Raw genomic sequence first — 20825 nt, 5'->3', positions numbered from 1 at the left:
TTTCAATGTACAGTGGGTGCAGAAAGTATTCGAAATAATTTATTAACAAGTGCAATAAAAATGGGCATAAACGAAACGTTTCGTTTCCAACAAGACAATGATCCGAAGCACACGGCAAGAAAAAGAAGGGAATGGTTATTATATGATGTACCGAAACAACTCCCTACACTACCTCAATCGCCGGATATTAACCCGATAGAAAATCTTTGGCATATTTTAGATTTAAAAATTCGCAAAAAGAAAATTAAAAATAAAAATGACTTAAAAGCGACGCTTTTAGAAGAGTGGTCTAACATTCCATCGGAACTTACACAAAAACTTGTCGAATCGATACCTGCCTAATCGATTACAGGCCGTAATTAAGACCAAAGGCATGAACACCAAATATTAAGTAAGATCAATATTGTTCATATTGTTTATTATTGTACATTCCTTAATAACATTGTACGTGTGCCAATACTTTTTTGGCTATGGATTTTTCGTTTTCTTTACTTTACTTCCTTATAACAAATAACTGACAACACTCAGTAAACATACTATTTATGTGTGTCAAAAGACACTAATAAACGTAGTTAATATTAATAGATTACTTGATAGTTTACAGATATTCAAAGAAAACTGTGTGCGCCAATACTTTTTTGACCCACTGTATAAGTTAAGCGGTTAATTATTCAATGAACGTAGTAGGTACCCACATATTAATGAACGAGGGTGTACAAGTCTCCACAATTTAACCATAAACTCCCCATCCGACTTCATAATGAAATTTTCAAACCTCCGTATCATCCAGCCCCGATCGTTTACCATTCGCATACGCGAGAACGTTCGTCGATAATCGAGACATTTACCTTACTCACCGAATTCAGCGCGCTTTTGTTTACGAAACCGATGGGTAAGATTCCAAGTGTCGCAGTTGCCGCGCCTGCCTAATGAGCGACTGGGAACATTGGATGCGCGCGTGGGATTGCGCGACGGACAGAGGCGCGCGTGTTACGCCTCCTGTCAGAGCTGTCCGTCCGTATCGCCGCAGGACGAGTTGTCTCCGTAGAAAAGCCACCTATGGTGGTAGTGGTTGCCTCGCGGGTTTTCACCACGTACGATTTTTTTTTGTTCTTCAACCTTTGACGACATTTCGCGCAGCACAATCGATAAGCGAAAGCGTGCGTCTTTCACGCGGCCCACGCTGTACACGTGCACGCGAACGCATCGGAGAGTAACACGTGTCTATCGTCGTTGACAGGTGAACCAGTGTTGTTTTTCCGTTTGCTCCTGGCACCTGTCGTCGCACCATCGCGCTGCCAGGAGGCTGGTGAACGACCAAAACCTCGTCACGCAGCGAGCGCAGGAATCGATGCCGACCAGGATACACCGAGGAACGTTTACCATACCCGCGAGCATCACTATGTGATACGTGAACCGGATAACGTTCGGCCTCTAAGGGATACCTGCCCCTGGCTCGACGTCACCTTCACCTGGGATTCTTTCCTAACGAGTAAGTCCTCGTTTCTGCGTTCTACGTTTTTATCTTCCGAACTCGCGATTGTCCAACCGAATTCAGGCGAGCGTCCGTGACTTTTGTGTCGTTTTTCGCGAACCGTAGCGTCGGGATTCGATTAAAAAAAGCACGGGGATTTCGCGCGGAGTACTTTCTGTGGTGGAACGCGAGTCGAAAACGGTCGAGCGTGTGTTGGGTTATTGAGTTGGAGCGATCGCGAATTTTGGGGAGGGTTTTGGCGGGATAATGGAGTAAAATGATACGTTAATTGGGAAATTGTAGTTTCTTGGTTACTTGGGTAATTTGTTTAGAAGGAGCTTTGGATAAGGTCATCCTTGCTATTGTAAGTTATATTTGATAAGATTGTTGGGTCACTAACTTTCGTATATGTTACGGTGGATGCTTTTCTGTACAAGCCTCTCGTTCAACCGCTGCTAATTATTTACAAATTTCTGAAAAACAATTGTGTATATCCTTAATGATAAGCTTGTTATTCTTGATATTATTATTATTCTTGATTCATGTTTTGTACTCTTTTTCGTAATTGTTTTGTCGTATTGTATTGTATTTCACATATTATAATGTAAATCTATGGCTGAGTTTAGTTTCATTTATTTCAGCGTGGAGCACACACAAAAATATATGTGCTATATATGTACTGATAATATGCACAGCTATGTGCATATTGCTAATAATCCCGTAGGGGGTTTAATAGCTTTAATAAAAAAATAACTTTCGTATATGTACAGTGGGTTTCGAATGTATTCGTACACCGATCAATTTCCCAAAATACTTTTGTATGAAATTGTAGTTTCTTAACTTCTTTTTGAGCGATCTTGTTTACGTTTTGGGCCCAGGCTGCTGGAACGTAAATCGTAGGTTAAGGGGTTAATATACACCGTACATTATTACTATACAACTTTTGTTGCTAAATTTTATATTGCATGAGTATTTAACAACGTTCAATAGTATTGAATGTTTTGTGTGCCATGGCCAATTTTATAGTGGAACTTTCTATTATTTAGAATTGGCAATATTGAACACAAATGAAATTCTATGTAATTTGGTACTATTTTATAAATATTACGTAAATTTATATGTAAATAAAAGGGAAGTATTTAGTTTATTCATTTTATTAATTTCACTTTAGTTTCAATGTAATTAAAATTCAGAAATATGTCTGAGTTTAGTTTCATTTATTTCAACGTGGAGTACACAAAAAAATTCCACGTGTGCACTGTTTTACAATATGACAATCTTCGTAATTTATCTTATAACCTATTGGTAAGCCTTCATACTTCTAATCCTAAATGTAAATTTGATATAAAATATTAGGTTGTCTCGAAAGTTTCTTTCGCGAGTTGCACTCAATTATTTCATGTGGTCGTGTTTATATAAATAGACGATCTAATTTCATAGATATTCATGTTGTAACAGTAATGGAGCAAAATGAATCATGCACAATTCAGTAATGTAACATAAAATATTGTGCATGTATTATTTATTAATAAAGCGAAAGAAACTTTTGGGACAACCTAATATATAATAATATTCTAATGACAACATCTACATAAAAATACATACAATTGCAGACAAATTCTGTATATAGTTGTCATTAGAATATTACTATATATTTTATATCAAATTTACATTTAGGATTAGAAGTATGAAGACTTACCTATAGGTTATAAGATAAATTACAAAGATTGTCATATCGTAAAACAGTGCACACTTGGAATTTTTTGTGTGTGCTCCACGCTGAAATAAATGAAACTAAACTCAGCCATATTTCTGAATTTTAATTACAGTAGGTGTAGAATGTATTCGTACACCGATCAATTTCCCAAAATACTTTTGTATGAAATTGTAGTTTCTTAACTTCTTTTTTTATAATCAATGATACAAAATAAAAATGGAACAGAGTAATCGAAATTTGATAAAAATAAAATCAAAATTAACGAACGAAAGAATAGAAATGAGTGATCAAGTGTCGGGCAATGGAAGTGAAAGAAATGGAGTAATGAAATATGCAGCAGTTAATGTAGTAATATTTTTACGTGCTAGTTAGTCTCTGAAAGCAGATGTAAATTCGTTTTCGTCGTATATTCACTGGTTCTTTTAGAGATATTTGTTAATACATACAAAATTAATTATATTCTTGGTTAAATGTGTAGTTTACATAGTGCGTTAAATATTTCTGAAACACGAGCAACATATTGGGCGGTAAAGTTGTTGAACTAGTGACCCACTGAAATACCTTGCAGCGCATAAGATGAATTCGATATATTTAAATGAAGGTCTGGCAATTATTTTATTTCCCTCTTTTTACTCTTTCATATTGGGAGACGAGAAATATTGGGTATTTCATAATAGAGCAGAAGAAACCAAAGTCTTGAATAATAGTTAATTATCAAAGTTTACGAATACTTCAGGATGGACAATATTTTACCTAAATAATACGTTTGGACAAATAGAAGCATCGTACAGGGATTTATTTTTCACGTTTAATCGATCAGTCTATTTCGATAAGCTTTTATGCATTTAGTATGAAATTTAATTCATAATTTCGTATACAATTTTTATCGAACAAATATCAGGTCAAGAGCTGATTATCTTTCAATCATTATTCGAAAATGTTTATTTAAATAAAAATGTTATTCACCTCTAACTGTGATGAATATTATGATATAAAGTATTTACCTACATTGATCATCGTGATTGTTATTTTTTAAATTAACCTTAGAACCATACAGCTATCATAGTATAAAAACGAACTGGTTATTCAGTTTGACGTTCGTGCGAAATTTATGTTCGCCCAATGTTTACCAACGGATACGTTTAAGGTACATTTACACGATCTCACCGTGTTTGCTCGAAGCGTATCGTCTTCCATGTAACACAGCTCGTCCTTTTTGTCGTACGGTGCTTTGTTTTCATTTTTTTTTTATCTCGTTGGCAAGTAAGACACACCGAAACAAGAGATAAATTTTCTTTTTCAATTTAAGATTATCGATACTTTATTTGACATCGATACACCATTTATATTTTGAAATTCAAAATTATTGGTTGATATGGTGTCAGTGCCACACTGGTAATCGTTGGAAGAGTTTCCATGGTAGACGCAACGACGAATGATTTCTTTTTTAAATCAGAAGCGTGGAGTATCGGCTCTGTCGATTGTGATCAAGTTCCAAGGAAAGCGACTCACTGTTGCTCGAGTTTTCGGCGGTTTACCCCAAAAGTCGATAATTAAAAGGGGTGACTAACCGGCGAGGTTTGCGTTTCATGAGTAATCGGGTCGGAGTTTAAAGCTCGCGCCACTTACGTTACGTGAGCTCGAATAAAACGGTGGAATTCCATTATGTTAATGAAAAGTGGAAAACAGTAGTCGCGGTCAACGAATTAATATGCGTTAACACATTGACCACTACGCCTCCCACATATGGAGCTCAGGACTTTTAACTGAGGCACTAAAAAATCAATTCCGAAGTCGACGTGATGAAAATGTCAAATCTGGGTGGAATTCGTGAACTTTGATAAGGTTGCGAAAATTAGTTCTAGCACTGTTTGATTATATAGTTTACGATTGTATGGAAACATAATTTTAGCTTCTTAGAAATCCTCAAACGATAGAATCAGCATTTGGTTGTATAACGTCACCTTCTGCACGCGATACTGACTTCGTAGAAAATGATTAGGTTCACTCGTGGATTTTTCTCTCTGAGTAATCGAACAAGAAGTTACTATATTTAAGTCAACTTTTAATTGTTTATTTCTATCCTGAATATTCATCTGAACATAATTAAACTAATATGAATGTTGTATTTGTAATTTGAGTTGACCATACTCTGTACAGAATAAATATTATCAAATAACAATTAGGCAAATCTGTTAATTGGATATTGAAAGGACAATCTCACATTTACATACAAATTTGTAAATACACACAAAAGAGTCACGAAAAGTAAAATTGTAGAAAACCCCAAGGAATCTATTAGGTCGTCCCATAAGTTCGTGCCGAAGACTGTGTCGAAATTTAATAAAAAACCACAGAAATTTTCTAGTAACGGTATAATGACTATCTGAGAGAAGTGAGAAACTATTGTGAAATGAAACAGATTATCTTTTCTTGTGACATTTAAGAATATGTTTCATTAATTTGACAAATAGAAGTATAAATGGGACGAACTTTTAGGACGACCTAATATTTTCTTTTCTCATGATAGACTTCGAATGATTTCAATGAATCCAATACACTAATCAATGAATTATATCTTATCATACTTTTTTCCCCTTTATACATGATTCTTTCGTGAATTTCCTCCCCCATTTCTTATCATAGATGTCCTATTCTAATTTCAAACGCGCACACAAGACAATTTCTTAAAATTCGTCCTCTTTTGTTAATGTATTCCCGCAAGGCAAAATTTCTGCAATATTCGCCCTAATTTCTAAATGACTTGACCGCCAACAAAACCAGTCACTGCGACCCTGCGACATTGTCAGTTGTTTGTTGTTTGCCATTTCCTAGTTACGGTTCAGCGATGATAATTATGTTCCAGGTAAATAGACAAGTATCTGGCGCACACCGAGTCCCCTTTTCACGTCACGTTACATTGTCCCGCGAAATATGCCGTAGCGAATCGGGCTTGTTTTCTGGAGAATATGTTGAAATTGGAAGGACTATCGTGTTCACGAAGCCACCGCGTTATTTTTGCTACGTACAACATGCTCGTTTCTATAACGTAAAATCAGTGATACAATAAGCGGATTAAATTAAGGTGGATCAGAATTAATTAACATAAAATGAAAAATTCGAGGCTGATAATTTGGTCGGGACTCTGAAAAATAAAAATGTACTACGTGTTTGAAATGACATTCTAATTTATTTCTTAAGTAATTTTGTTATTATTGACGAGTAATACATAATTTAAATTGTTTTTTTTTGTTTTTTCTTACGATAATTAATCGTAAGACATCCACTCGAAGAGATCCCAAAGTACGAAACGAAGTATCGAATTTCCTATATAATTTTAATAAATCCAACTAAACAGAAAATTCGACGTTTCGTTCGATATTATTATTAATATTTTTATATAACAGACATACTTGCCAATAATAATAAAATTACTTAAAAAATAAATTAGAATGTCATTTCGAACACGTAGTACATTTTTGTTTTGCAACGTCTCGACCAAATTGTTTTTTGCTCTTTCTCGAAAGAATTAATCGTAAAACATTCACCGAAAGAGGTTCCAAATTACGAAACGAAGCGTCGAATTTTCTATATGATTCTAACAAATCAAACTGAATAGAAAATTCGACGTTTCGTTTGATATCAACCATTCCTAATACAACAGACATACTCGACAATGTATTCCATCGTTTGCTCTGGAAATCCAACGAGTGTTTCTCCAACAACACATCAATAGTACACGCCAGAGCAAGAAAATCACCGAGTATTATTTCTCCCAAGGAAAACATCAACGGTAATTTTCACCCGGAGGTGAAAATCAATTTAAACATTTGTTTTCCCCACTTTTTTCTTGTTCTTTCGAGGACACGGCACACCGTCGAAGTAATTCGCGATTGGTTTCCACGAAGACGTCTCGTCGTTTCATTCCTCTATCCTTGGTATTGTTAGAAGACTCGGGAATACGTCGTGGATTGCTCGTCATAACTGATTACCTATTCCGTCGGGGCTTACGGTATCGTTAACATTTCAGGCTCGACTGTGTGTCTGTGAAATGTAAAGAAACACACGCAACAGCGACGGAATCGACTACCTGTTACCGTCGAATAACTTTCCCGCGTATTCGATGCCGCGTATTCCCCCGCGTCGTTTTGTTCCACGTTCGCGAGGCATTGATCGTTTTTTAAATAATTTAATACCGCCGTATCAGTCACACTGATTGCTCCGGGATGATTTGCTTAATTGCGTATCGATTCCTTGCGTAATTTTTTATCGGGCCTCGTATAACAAGCTAACAAGCAGTTTTCCCGTGATTATAGTGACCCACATTTGCCTCTCTGTATTATGGTCTCATCTTTACTTGCAAATTTAATTTGTCGATTAGACTAAAGCCTTTTGAACCGTTTTCGTGAGACGATGTTGTTGGTTTCCCTCTGAAATATTCAATTATCGTATGGAACGGATTGATTATTGTAGGGACCAGGTTATATTCACCCTGATTGGGGTAAATAGAAAATAATGGGTAATGTGAACGGTTAATTCGGTGACCATGCTATCGATTCAACGCCACAGTGACGCACAATGGTGAACAGATGAAATCAGAGGGAAAATACAGGTATATTGCGGCCTTAGTATCGCTTGGGTTGCAGTTGGTTCCTCATGTTATTTACTGTCGTACCCTATAGATGTTGACAAAGGTTATACAATGTTGAATTATCGAATTTATTCTAACTGCTTCTGGAGATGAAGTAAACATATTAGGGGGACCAGAAAGCAATGTCGTTTCTTTTACATTATATTCAAACAAATAAATATTTAATTTATTATGTAATCGTCCTCGTTATCAACAACCTTTTCTTATCTAGCGTGCAAATTTTCAATAGTTGATCAAAATCAATTGGTATACACTAAACTGATAAATGATGAACAAGTTAATTTCTCTTAACAAATCCACGTAACAATGTACAACAAGCATAAAGAGGTTCAGTTCGCAGCACATTCAATTGGAACAGTAATTCTAACTCTTTGATCATGTGACCCTCTGCGTCCCTCAGTCAGCTAATTTATCTATGGCAAATAGTCTCCGCAAATGTCGCTAACTAGACGAGGTTATATATTTGTTAAATGGTAAAGATGCAGGAGACGGAATTCCCACGAGTACGGATGGAAATAGAAAATCTCTTTGTACCAATTACGTAATTATTGAGCGAAGGAACTCGTTCATTTTGTAAAAGCCTAACTCCCGCGAAGCGTAAAAGTTCAGTGGGAAAGAGTAGTTCAAAATGTGTTTCGCCATGTACTGGACGAACCATTTAAAATGGCACTCTAGAAAATGTTCGAAACTGATGGTCATAGAGGCAAGTGTGTCGAGTAAAAATTATATAATTTTAAAGAGAACACGATCCCAATGAAATTGGAAACAAATGCATTGCAAATGACCAATTTCGTAGGTAATTTTGTTACTAACACAGAGGATTCCTCAAAATAAGATGCAACTCAGTCACTTCCATTTTGATGGCATGTAATATTTTTTTTACTTTGTCTTTCTCATATAAATTTATTATACAAAACAAATAAATTATGTTCCCTATGTTTTGTTCATAACACAAGGTCAATTATTTTTATCATAATTCATAGAATACACGACAAGGCATGAAACTACTCTCTATTTGTACCAGTTATATTTAATCAATCCTACTGTTTGAAGACCAAATCGAAAAGAGACCAATTCATATACAAATTATATTCCTTTCATATATTGGGTTGTCCAGAAAGTCTATGCCGATTTTTGATAGGTGGTGTAGGTCTGAATATGTCGAAATGGCTGAAAACATATAACATATACACATTTATATGTACATCCCTTAAAAGGTGGAAAAAAGGTTGTGGAACAAAATGGTACCTGTGTAATTCAATAAATATATAGTACAATTCAAATGTGCCTTTGAAGTTTTCTTAAAAATTGGCACGAACTTTCTGGACAACCTAATAATTATATACAACTTGATTTAATTTCGTGGCTACTCGAGTGGAATAATTTAAATGGAACACTCTGTATTTTTTCGCTATTATTCCCATTATTACCCCTAATGTCAACGTCATTGTTCATTTCTTCCCTCGCGAAATTCTACCCCGTAATTTCAATATCGTGGTTCATTTGATCTTCCTCTTGGGGACTGGAGCTGAATTCGCTATGAAGCGTGACTTATAAAAGGCGGTTCTTAAAGGAGAAAGGCTCTCGACGGATTAAAATTACGGCGTAAAAAGAGCACACGCCGCGGTGAAAAGAGCCCCACGTTTGTCGCAATTAAAAATTCCTTCGAGTTGTTGATCTTTGATCGTTCGAAAAATTCTGGGACGACGTGGATAATTGTTCGGTGATATTGAGAATTTAATGTTAGAAGAAGAATAATGTATGGTATTTCTTCGTTCACCTGCTTCGTGGAAATTTGTTCAACGTGCAATTTTTGCACGAACAGTCCGTTGAATGTGTATTTAATTTTTCCACCTTTATCAATTATATTGGTATTTGAGAAAATTTTGTAATATTTAATTCAGGAAGTAGCTTTCAGTTAGAAGAATTTTTGATATTTCATTCTTATTTGTACCTTCTTATAATAAAAATATTCAGAACGTATCTTGTATGCTTTTGATAAACGTACTTTTTGTTCAGTAAAAACACAAGTAATCTTCATTGTAATTTTTGTGTAATAACCAATTTGGCAGATTTTTATTGAGTGGAAATTTAAGTGATCTGTGTCAACATAAAGTCAGACAGATGTACCTTAGTAATTTCTCTACCTCCGTACTATCATGGAAATTTGAAATCTGTTAATTTTCTGGTTTTGTTGATATAGCATTAAACATAATGGTTATAGAATAATTGCAATAGTAATTTGTATAATAATGAAAATAATGATTTTAATGGAATAAATGTTCAGAACAAATTCCTATGGAGATTTTGCTCATTTCTGGACAGAAACGGTTACTTTTCCTTCACGACTAATAGCGTTTCGGGAATACCCTCATAATGTCAGGACTCTGTCAATCACACTGCACGACATCGACCACGTGCAAGCAAATTTAACCAATAACATACAACTCGTGTTTGCGTTAAGGACGAAATCGCACTCGACGATCAGAACTCGACCAACGTCCAAACCGAGACATACAAACATTGAAGCGAGTCACCAAGCAACGCATACAAACATGTACAAACTTCGCGTTAAACATTCGTATATTTGTTCGTCACATGCAGGTCCTGTCAAATTAAATTTCTTTATCAACGTGGTATCAATTCGTATATTGTAAAATAATTATGCAGATCTAATCAATGTTAGCCAGAAAATGATAAAATTGGGTTTTTTAATAGGTTTATTTTTATTTATATTCAGCGATTGTCTGGAAGATATTCGTTAATATATGAAAAGTTAATTAATTGTAATTTTTAAGAAACCAAGATCTTAGCTTAGTTGTTAATAATATCGTAGACTGAAACTTAAGAGATCATTAGAATTGTAGTTGAGCACAGTATTGTTAGAGAAACAGTTACAAAGAATTATGTTACAGTTTTCGATTACAATCGTTATTTATCATTTATCATTTGTCATGCATTGCTATCTATTTCGTTTCGCACGAAACAAGCCTCCTTTGTTTCTAATATCAATAAAATCGCTACTATTTATCACTTGTCCACTAACATCGAGCAAATATTTGAATTTCATTTGATCGAAAAACTGAGCCCACGTACGAGATTCTTAATCTACATTTTCCGTTTTCCATGCAAGGATTCGGGCCGATTTCGTTTGTACCGTTGGTTCCGTCCGCGCAAAGATGAAATCCAATATACCGTGGCACGTCGGTGCCAGTCTCCTTCGACAAGAGTATCGAGGCTCTGAAAATATAATCTCAGGATTTGTGAAACGTCAGGCTTGGTGTTGCGGGGCCTTTTATAAATTCTTCAATCGGCCGTCCGTAACTTTTGTACAGCTGCACCGAAGTTTCTATTATGCCCTCTATTCTATTGTGAATCGTCTTTCGATTTTCGTGTTTGAAACTCAAGATGCAGCCTCGATTCCAATATCCTTTCGCGGCGAGAGCAACGACGATACCAGATAAGTAATTTCATTAAAAGTATGTACGAGCCATCGATTTATCTACGGCACGCCGGTAATAGCCTCCAATGTACAAGTACACGTTTCCAGGCTTTTCGAGAGGCGATGGCTATAAATCATATTATAAATAGGCTTACGATTCGTGTCACGTAACAGAATTTATTGCAGTTCGTTATAAGTATGCTCCTTAACGACGTTTCTAAATGATAACCACTATTTCGGCCCCTTTTTCATTACAGGGAACACGATTCATCGCTTTGTAACACAGTTTGTAATATTTCACCCTTGCCAGGTTAATAATTGCCCACTTTTTTAACTACTTGGCTGTATTAAAATATTTCTTTCAATTCACGTCACGATAATTATGTTTACCAAATGTTTACAGATGCTATTCATTATGTTTCTATTTTTGTATAGACTATTATTTATCTCCAGATTTAGAATATTGTAGAATATTGTATAAATTTGAATATTTCTTTCAATTCACATCACGTCAATTATGTTTACCAAATGTTTACAAATGCCACTCATTTTTGGTAGATTATTATCTATAGATTTAGAATATTCGACAAACTACAATACCACAATTAAAGTCGTAATTGTGATTAAATTTTGGTGTACGCAGTTATGCGAAAGAGTAATATAATTATTAAACACAGTATAAATAAACTTCGGTACTTTTTTAGTAAAAGTTTTGACGAAGATTCATTGCGAATTTTGATCTTGGCGTAAAGTCGTCTTACGTGATTATGAAGTCAAAGAGCGTGCGTTACCGCGGAGAAAATTTGCATATGCAGTCCACCTTTTTTACATAATTTCCTGGAAATTTATTTGAAATTTAAAGGTCGTTACGGAGTTCGGTGCATATCGTCTGAGAAACTGGGTTAGGTTAACAGCCCTGATAACTTGAATAGATAAACGTGAACGATCGAAAAAGTTGGGTGTTGTCAAGGCTGTTAACATTTTTCATTGATTTAACGTGTCCTATACGCACCGACTGTTACTTCTGAATATTAAATTACATTAATGGAAAGCCTGCAACCTCGCTACGCGAGCGAAAGCACGCGTGAATTGGTGAAAATCCATCGAGTTTTCTTTACTCTTTGAAATATGTAGATAATAATTTTAACCTAATTTGTTGAATGGAATAAATAAGAATTCATCGACCAACATTGTAATTACAATGAACGATAATGGCGTTATTGTTACAGGAATATCATTTGTTAGGACAATTGCATTGTTACCATTTATTGTTGCGTATATCGTTCTTTGTAATCATTTTAAAAGTAGCATGCAACAATTTGTGTCAATTTGCGTCATTTTATGATTAACTTACATAATTCAGTGGACGGTGTATTATGAACGTTGATCGAGTCACTTCGACATGAAGACCACAGCTCTTTTTTAATATCAGTATAATAATTTTTTTTTAAATATAGTTCAAGTTATTATATTTAATTTTTAATTGTCCATTCTGTCAACGTGCAGTTAATTCTCTTTATTTACATTCATTTTAATAATATTTATACACGACTAAATGACCAGAATTCTCTTTAACACCAGACTAACAATTTTTAAATATAGTTTCAGATAATAAATTTAATTTTTGATTGTCTATTCTACAAAACTTGCACTTAATTTAACTTATTTTTAATACTCCTACATGACTAAACGATCACTGAACTTAGCACGAGAAATCAACAATTGCAACGAATATTATAAATACATCTTCCAATATTCCGAAGCTGTAGTAACAATAAACACTTCGATTTATCTTTTATAAAGGGTTCGATTAATATTAACCCGTTCTCCGCAAGTAGATACTTTCTTGCAATGCGGAGTAAGATGAAACTTTTCCCTTCTATATTTACGATTTCTCATGACAATGAATGGAAACGGTGGAAGCACAGATATACATCTATATTTAATTCTCAATGCTGAGTGTAGTGCGAGCTACTCCTTTTCCAAGCTATAGCGTGTTCATAAATAATTCTCCTTTAACGTCTTTCGAAGGTAAGTAGATTCATTTAAACCTCACGAATCTGCCTTGCCGATATTTTCTAAGCGATACACGTGAACCGATGTCTTTAGCGCACAGGGATCCATTCAAAGAGAATGAAACCCATTCCGAACGCTCGGATAATCTGTGCCCGTTGTGCAATTAACTAGATGCCAATTTAATACCTAGGTTGTAGATATGAAATTTGTCGAAGCCTGTTATCACGTCAGATAATAATTAAATTAGAGATATTATAGTTTCCACCGTTTTACTTTCACTGTTCCCGCTTGATTTAAAGATCAGTTGAGTTCTAGACACGCAAGATCGTTTTAGACGACACCTAAGCTGTCGATATCGTCCGTCGACCTCCAGATAGATCGTTTTAGATCACGCTTACGTTGTTGGCATGGGGTCTATCGAGTTCTAGCAAACTGAGATTGCGTTGGATGACTCGATTGTTGGTATCGTGTCTAATTATCTCAGACTGTGGGGAATCTAATTCCAGAACTCTAGGATCATCGATATCCAGTCTAATAAGTTTTGCGTGGGCGATGTAGGGTGGGATAGTAGATCTCGTGAGGTGTTAACGTTAATCACTTATGCCTCTCACAGTTTCCTCCAGTCTCTTCCTTTTATCGTCCGTGAAATTAACAATATTCGCTTCGTAATACGTATTTGATTTAAAATCTCATTTTTCGATTCGGTTTATCCTACACAACCCTATTACAGTCACTAGTGTTGCTAAAACCACTGCTACCATATTTTACTCATTTAAGAATATTTTAATTGATAGTGTTTGCTACTGGTGCTGCTACCTTAATAAATTATATCTCACTTCAAAGCAAACTTGATTCCCCATTGCTTAATTCCATATTGAGAAACTACTGGTGCTGCTACCTTAATAAATTATATCTCATTTCAAAGCAAACTTAATTCCCCATTGCTTGATTCCATATTGAGAAACTACTGGTGCTGCTACCTTAATAAATTATATCTCATTTCAAAGTAAACTCCTCAAAGCTAATTCCTCATTGCTTAATTCCCTGTTAGGAATTCTTCGATGAATCGTACCGTTTCGAAACGATCAACGCTCAAAAATCGCGAGTTACACGACACATGAATACTCGTTCGGTGATTGTATTAATAATAATACGAGCCCACTACTGCGCTTAACAGCTGGGTGTTGTACGGCGCCGTTGATTTGCCGCACGATAATACACGCGGACTCGCTCGTTAGCAATTCAATTAGCGGAAATCGGTATATTTCGCGAATACACATCCACGCCAGAATAAACAGTGGCGTATAATCGATACTTTTGAAGCCGTAACGATGCTTTCTCTTGTTTCAACGCGCATCCAATAAAAGTGCATCGTGTAATGGATTTATTTTTATCCTTTCACGTTTCTCGCTTCGTGTCGATAGGTGTATCGCCGTAATATTCCCACAGCGTCGGTTAAAGGGAACAGAAACGGCGGCGACCTGAAAAGATTCCATTAGAAGGGTCATGCGCGATTAGGATGACGATTCCAGGTGGTCCCATCGATGCTTGCCGATATAAATCTTTCTGCATCGAGCAGGATACTGTTCGCTTATTGGAAGGCAAAAGAAGGTCGACGTGTCACGCGATCCCACGAGTCGATGTTCTGCAACTTCCCTTCTTAAATATCAATTTTCAATGACTGATTTCAAGGTGTCGCGACCGCGCCTTTGGCGGAAAGGGTGGCGCAGAAAATAACGTAGGGTAACTGCGGGGCAAACGGACATGCTAGCAGTTTTTTATCACAGGTGCACTAAACGCACTCAACCTACGATTTATGCGGTACGTATCTTCTTACACGGTTTTCAAAGTAACCGATTTCTCATAATTAAAGCTATTAAAAAGAAAAATAGACGTTGTCTTTTAATTAAAAATTCAAATTATAATTCAACTATATCTTAAAGCACAACAGAATAATTCTCAGAAATGTACAACTTACATTGGAAGTTTTATTAAATAAATAAAGCGTGGCAAGATGTTGAGCTTTCGTTCGATATTTGAATATTATCGAAATTCTTTCTAATCTGTCATAAATTCGAAATTCCATTACTGTTCATTAATATTGAATTGCGAACGAGTGAATCGATTTTACAAAAGTAAATGCCCTTACACTCTGTCGCAAGAGAAATAATGTCTTCGTGAAAATGAAGTACAGCAAGGACGAATATATACGCTCTTTGCGGTCAAAGGGTTAATGGATTTCTCGTTCGCAATGACTAATGAGATAGGGTAGCCCGGAAGTCAGGTACACGTACTTTTTTAAATACTACTTAGGAATATGACATTTTATATTGTACACATTTTACATACAATATTAAATTGATTTTGTAATAAATGTCCAATAAAATATTTCTACTAGATAAATTTCAAAAGAAATAACAATTGAGGTCTATGGTAGAAGTTCCTTTGCAAAAATATCCGTTATTGACAGGTCTGCAGGAATGGCGAACTCCGCCTTAGATTAAATTGCGATTTCGACTAGTTCGACGATAGCCATCCGATCGAATGTTGTTCGTGCAATCATTCTGCTGGAGATAGCGAGTGTGCAGCACTCATAACATTCCACATCGATGATGTGTGTCGATGCAAATTATATGATTATAATAACTTTATGGTATCAATCCATAGTTACGTGAGGTAATGTAGGTCAGCGGATGTTTGTGTTCGTTCACATCGAGAGCGTTTCTTCTTTCTCGTGTATTGTTAGTTTAACCCATAACCCATATCTTGCCCCGTGCGTCATACATAGTGCATGACTATCTCTCGTCAGAAATGGGCAAAATTTTCATCTATTTTAAATGTTTCAAATACCGAACGAAAGCTAAACATCGTGTCATGCTTTATTTGTTCAATAAAAATTGTAACGTCATTTCGAATAATTATTCATTTACGCTACTAGGAAAAATTTCAATGATGTTTTACAGTGGAGAAATGGCACGTTATTTAAATAACTGTACTTGAACAGAGTGTCTATTCGTTATCAATTGCTCCAATAAAATTCTGCCCCATCTGTGATCCACGTGCCATATGTGCCGGATGAATACCTGTTTCAGAACAGCTGCTTGAATAGGAGAGAAGAGCTGAAGTACTGTACAGAATTAAAAAATTAAATTAAATTACACTGTGTAGATAAAAATGAATAATTGTAGGCATCGAAGGATTTTTTTTCTTAGTTAAATGTTTACTTTTATATGTCTTGTATGTATAACTAAATCCTTACGAGTTTGCTAGTTATATTAAAAACGTTACAAAGGGGGTGAAAGTCCTAGATATACATATATACGCAAAATTAGAAAAAGAGGTTTCTCGATTGAGAAATAAAAAAATTATACCCCTATGGTTTTTATTCCTTCATGTTATTGCATACATGGAACAATAAAACATCGAAAAAGTTACGTAAAAGTGAGAAGACAAAGGTAGTAGAAAGTCATAAAGAGAAAAATCAACACTGCTAAAAGGGAATTTCCCCAGTGGGCGCTGCCAGAGTGCTAAAAAATGAGTGGTAAGTTTTACGACAGTAAAGTTCTCATTAGGGTGAGCGAAGAATAGTGCTGAATTAATCCGTGAAACTTGTACTGTATCACTGGGTCACGTAAACTGTACATGATACATGCCACAGTTTCCAGATAATGTCTCTATTTTTGTCAACTCGTCAGACTATTGATTAATTTTATAATGTCATAACATTTACCTTGTTAATGTGTCATCGATCACGTGATACTTTTACCCGTTCGCCGTTTTAAGTTCTTCCCATCAAACGAGCAAAGTCTTGTCAAACGCTGGTCTTTTTCGTTCTTTATGTTTTGCTATTTACGTAACACACACTTAACAATTTTTATTCATCGAGAACAGGTCTATTACTGTGTCGGATAGTAGAAAATACGCTGTAACGCATAAAAAGTCACGAACTTTGGTCGAAAAGAACTAATGGTAAAGATCATAAGCACGAGTTTTATTTTCTTACAATTTTTAAAGAATTATAACAAGTAATGTTGTTAAAATTCGCTTGAACGTTACTGCTCGTGGTATTAACGGACAGAAAATTTATTAATTCGTACAGACACTTCGAAATTAATTCGCGATTTTCGTTCTCAAGGAGGAACTCGATCATAATAGAATTCTCTAATACATAACAGTGTAAATGGATCCCATTAACCTTTTCATAGTTTGAAAGCACATTTCAGCATGTTATTACCGCCAGGGTGGAACAATGGCTTTGCTCGCGATTTGCCTTGGAATTTCCAAGTTCGCGGGGTTCGTTAAATGTCGAGCCGTTCGCTGTTTGAGGTCGCTATTATTTTTCTGACGATATAGTGCTCAATGCGCGGCACTGTTAGTAGGTATAAATAATCCTCCATTGTATATTTCACGAATATTTTCTACTCTCACATTAATATTTTCCTAATGAGATTATAAATCCGTAATAAATTTAAACAAATTGTAGTGTATTTTATTGTTTACTGCTCGAAGGATCTAATGTTGTTACCTAATAAAACTTTGTTTTGCTTTGTTTTGATTAAGGAAATTGGTTTGGAGGACAGACTTTTACGAAGAAATTATATTTTATAATCTGTTTAAATGACAGAACTCTGCTTAAAAGTCTGCTCAACCACTTGAACATTAAATAATGGGTCGTAAAACTTTTAACTCTGTCTAAAAGTTGCATACTTGTGCATACTTCGTTTTAGTTTACATCGAGGTGAATTCAACGATCTATAAAATGACTTTAATAAATTTTGTGTAGTCTCAAAACAAAAAACGAATTTTAGAAACTGTGTGTAATTTCATTATAAAAAAAATTTGTAGTATTTTCCAACTTTAAGAACTAATTCGTGGCAAAAAATGGCTTAATATTACAGTATTTATTAAATAAACAAATTTCGAAAATCGTTAATTGTTGGTTAATTATGTTCTTGCATATTTTTCATTGGAAATTTCATGTGAATTATTTTAATATTATTTCCGTTTATCTTAATGTCTCAATATTGGATAGGAATAATGAATAAGTGATTTGCGAAATTGTTAATATCTACTGGCGAGGGATGTTTACCAACTTTCCATTATCGAAACCATTATTGTACATTAATTAATCAATAAGAATAGGATCCGAAACACGCATAATTCTGATTGATTTTCGAAATACGGTAGTATTAAATAATTTGTTTACTCTTTGTACGTTAAGAGTAATTATCCAGGTGGATACGAACTAAATAATGTACGAGGCATTATTAATCTGCGCAAAATTCAAAGAAAAATGTATCGTCGAATAAAAATTCGTTTTCGATAGAAAGTATACAATATTTTTTAAATCAAACTTTCAATTTAAAACTTTAAGTAGTTCAAGTGATATGATTTAAATACATCCTGGGTATATTCATAGTGGAATTTATTATGCAACTTTGTTTTAATTCTTACGAATTTTTGCAGAATAATTATGACGACAAGACTTACAATCCTCTATCATGGAAACTAATTTTGAAATTATGTTTACGTTGTGTCGTCAGAGGATAATTACACAAATTTTCATATTTGTAAATAAACGTGCCCAAACGTTGCAACGTATGAATTCCGTGGGTAAAATAAGCAACCGTAACCACAGTGTGGTATAGTAAAGCAGCTGAGTTGCAAGTGGATCGTTATATTCTCGTTCTCATTATTTTAGACACTGCTACGTAGCTAATGATGTACAGTAATGCTCATAATTATTCGACCGATACTAAACTCTAATTTTAGCACAACATAACGGTCCTTCAAGTTGACACTACTATTTTACATTAACATTTATGTACATTTAAAGTCAATAAAATAAAAACAACGTATTGTTTTATGTAGATACATTTTTCTTGAATTACATGTCCCATTGACAAATTTTCTTCTGGAATCATGGACACTGTTAAAAGTGCACACATCTACATAATCGAACATGACTCTCGTAAAATGAGTAACATTTTCTATTCAGATATTTACTGAATATTTATCGAGCAACGATGAGTTGCGCGAACCGAAAGGATCTCAGTTATTCTTTTCCTAGGCATGAAAGGTTAAAGAAAGGTCGACTTTAAAGCTTCCTGAAGCTTCATTAACTTCTTAAGTTCGCATGTCCCGTTTGGTCATCGTGTATCCACGTAAATATAGAAAGGGAGCGAAATTAAAGGTCACTAGTATTCCGCAACCTGTGTCGAGGATTTTTCCAGTGACACGTTGATAAATCATCGCGGCACCCGAGTAGCCTGGAAAAAGAAGGAACCGCGTCACGGGTTGTGTCGTCTGAAAATGATTTATGTAAGTGGCGGTCACGTTAAATATTTCGCCGTAGCGTGCTCGCTAAAGTCGTTTGTCAAGTGGAACCTTAAGTGATTCGAGATTTGGGTGATGTTTTCATACATTGTGTTAAAAGATACGAATGGGTTTCGTGCGACGTGTCTGGAGCATTTGTAACAGTGGTGGTCATACCTTTACGTGATAGGAGCCACATATTGTCAAAGGAGCACACGTTTATAAAATATTTAACGTAAAATGAGGATGTGGTATGATTCTCGAATGAATTGAGTTTCGTAAATTAATTTTCTTAGACAGATATTTAGATAATTCTAATGAAAATTGAATTCAGTTAATTCCATGATACATTACAATACTTGATATAGTCATTAAATTTGTAGAAATATTATAAATAATAAGTGAATAAGAAGAATTAGTATAAGCATGCATGAGCAAAGGTTTAATACAGCCATGTGTTGCCCAGAAATTTATTACTATTTTCTAGTAGAATTGTACATAATTTTGTATGGAATTAATTAATAATTCTTATTAATAAATAATAAGTCACGAAGAATCTTTATCCTGCATGCACCACAAGATTGAAATTGATCTGAAGTTAATCTGGATAATTCATCTGAATTTATCAGTCACTCGATTTAGAATATAAATTAACAAAGAAGGGAAAAGAATTAAGTTTGAGTTTTGTAGGCATACATTCTTTTCTGGAGTTTATACACTCTTTTTAACATACTGATTTATCAAGCTAACGTATGTCAAGCTTATGAAAGAAAATTGAATAAGCATACGCGAGGGTCTGGAAGAGTTGCACGTGGCTGGCCACAGTTTGGTCGCCATTGATTTATAACAATGTCTTGATTTATTTGTACTTATACCCGGCTAGATTAATTTGTCCTCCCTTCAAAGGAAAGTCACCAGTACCAGCTTCCTTTTACAAGTAGAGCCCCGCTTTGTCACGGAATGCTTGAAGTTTTCGAACGCCTAGTTACCTTCCTTTGAAGCGGGGGACGAATTAACGTGGTCGACCGTGCAAATTCTTCTACAATGAGCAATTTCTTGTTCAAAGGTATTTTTCTCATCCGTATTATTTCATCCTTATTTCATAAAGAGTATCTAAATTGTAAGCTATACCTCTCGAGGAACCTGTTCTTGAATTCTCCCCAAAAATTGGCGCGAACTTTTCTTTCATACTATATAAACAAAAACGTTG

The 20825-nt window shown here is 35.0% G+C and overlaps 1 protein-coding gene across 1 annotated transcript in view; it reads left to right on the top strand.

Annotated features, from left to right (window-relative positions):
* The first annotated feature begins 991 nt into the window (after window positions 1-991).
* LOC128884538 (potassium voltage-gated channel subfamily KQT member 1-like) overlaps window positions 992-20825 on the top strand; it is a 36198-nt gene continuing 16364 nt past the window's right edge. The window contains exon 1 of the mRNA XM_054137978.1: window positions 992-1492. The gene's annotated coding sequence lies outside the window, so the exon portion shown is untranslated. The remainder of the gene's footprint in view (window positions 1493-20825) is intronic.

The sequence above is a fragment of the Hylaeus volcanicus genome, chromosome 1 (assembly GCF_026283585.1).
Source record: "Hylaeus volcanicus isolate JK05 chromosome 1, UHH_iyHylVolc1.0_haploid, whole genome shotgun sequence".
In the NCBI taxonomy this organism is placed as follows: domain Eukaryota; kingdom Metazoa; phylum Arthropoda; class Insecta; order Hymenoptera; family Colletidae; genus Hylaeus; species Hylaeus volcanicus.
Note: the sequence above shows the minus strand (reverse complement) of the source record. Positions and strands in the feature narration are given on the sequence as shown.